Below are 1,714 nucleotides of genomic sequence, written 5' to 3' on the forward strand. Positions count from 1 at the left end.
TTTGTTGAAAGATTACCTTCTTGCTTCTTCTAGGGTGTAGTTTTGCTCTTTATGTTGATGTTTTCCATATATTATCCTTTGTAGGTCTGGATTTGTGGAAAGATGTGTAATTTTGTTTTGTCATGGAATATCTTGTTTTCTCCATCTATGGTAATTGAGAGTTTTGCTGGATATAGTACCCTGGGCTGGCATTTGTGTTCTTATAGGGTCTGTATGACATCTGCCCAGGATCTTCTAGCTTTCATAGTCTCTGGTGAGAAGTCTGGGGTAATTCTGATAGGCCTGCCTTTATATGTTACTTGCCTTTTTTCCATTACTGCTTTTAAAATTCTTTCTTTGTTTAGTGCATTTGGTGTTTTGATTATTATGTGTCGGGAGGAATTTCTTTTCTGGTCCAGTCCAACTGTCAATTTTAATCAAAGTTGTTTCCCAAACCTTATTTTTTAAATTTTGAGTTGAATGAAGAAATGTTCACACATGTTTTCCAAGGATGAGTCCTCATGATTTAGTCTTTTAAGTACTAAGAAAGTGATGATGGCAACTTCACAAATTCTTTCTTTCTTTCTTTTTTACCTTATTAAAATACTGAGTTTATTTCACATGTATATTTTTGTCTCCCTACCAATTTCCACATCTGACCACCACTATTACTATGTCCTATCATAACATTCCATACATACTTAAAACCAAATAAAGGGTGGAGTTCCATCCTTGAAAACTAAACAGGCATTAGACAACACCTTCTTGGCAAATTGAACCACACAAACACAGTAGGGAAAGTTCTCACTTTCCATTATAAAAAGGACAGCCAGATATCAACTATTACAGAAATGAAGTAAGACAGAATATTTCAAACTGTTTAAACCATTTTCTTAAAGGGATTTCCTCCACTGCCAGAGATCTTGAATAGCTTCCTGGCCAGTCATCTGGAAACAATTCTTCACGTAATTAATGAACTTCGCTTCCACTTTGGGAAGAGAACCATCCTTTTCTATACTTGCTTGCATTTTTGCCTTTATGTCTTCTACAGGACTAGGTCCTTTTGGTGTTTTAGAAGTTTTTTCCTTTTTTTTTGAAGGACTCTTGACCCTTTGACCTTGGTGTTGATGGTTTTAAGTCTTTTCCATTTTGATTTGATTTTTGGGCATTTTTGGCTGGGGTATCTCATACAGATTTCTTCACTGGAACCTTTTCTTCAGTATCCTCTTCATCAAAATCCTCATCATCTTCATCATTCTCATCATCTTCATCATCGTCCTCATCATCCTCATCAAGTTTTACTTTTTTCTGTGGAACTTTGTTACCACCTCTAGGAGCAGATCACTTTCCAGACATGCCTAAGAGTTTTACATCCTCCTCATCTTCATCTTCAGTCTCTGCATCTTCCTCTACAGCTACTAGGTGCTGTCCACTAATGTGCACAGGCCCTGAACCACACTTCAACCTTAAGACCACAGGTGGTGTAATTTCGAAGCCCCTAAGGGAAACGTTTTCAAAGTTGCCAGTGTTACTTTAATTGGACTGCCTTCATAGTTCATTGCTTCTGCCTCTACAATGTGTAATTCATCTACTGCCCCTGCTCCTAAACTGACCATTCTTAAGAATAACTGGTGCTCATTTTCATCATTATCCACTTTTTTTAGCTTTGCAAGTGTTAATTCTCTCTTTTTTTTTTTATTTTTTTATTTTTTTTTATTTTTTTATTTTTATTTAT

General features: G+C 35.9%; 1 pseudogene; it reads right to left on the reverse strand.

The window, feature by feature from the left end:
- Positions 1 to 736: 736 nt before the first annotated feature.
- The window catches only part of LOC116080095, a 5,038-nt pseudogene continuing 4,060 nt past the window's right edge, over positions 737 to 1,714 (reverse strand).

This window comes from Mastomys coucha, unplaced genomic scaffold (assembly GCF_008632895.1).
Source record: "Mastomys coucha isolate ucsf_1 unplaced genomic scaffold, UCSF_Mcou_1 pScaffold6, whole genome shotgun sequence".
Lineage (NCBI taxonomy): Eukaryota > Metazoa > Chordata > Mammalia > Rodentia > Muridae > Mastomys > Mastomys coucha.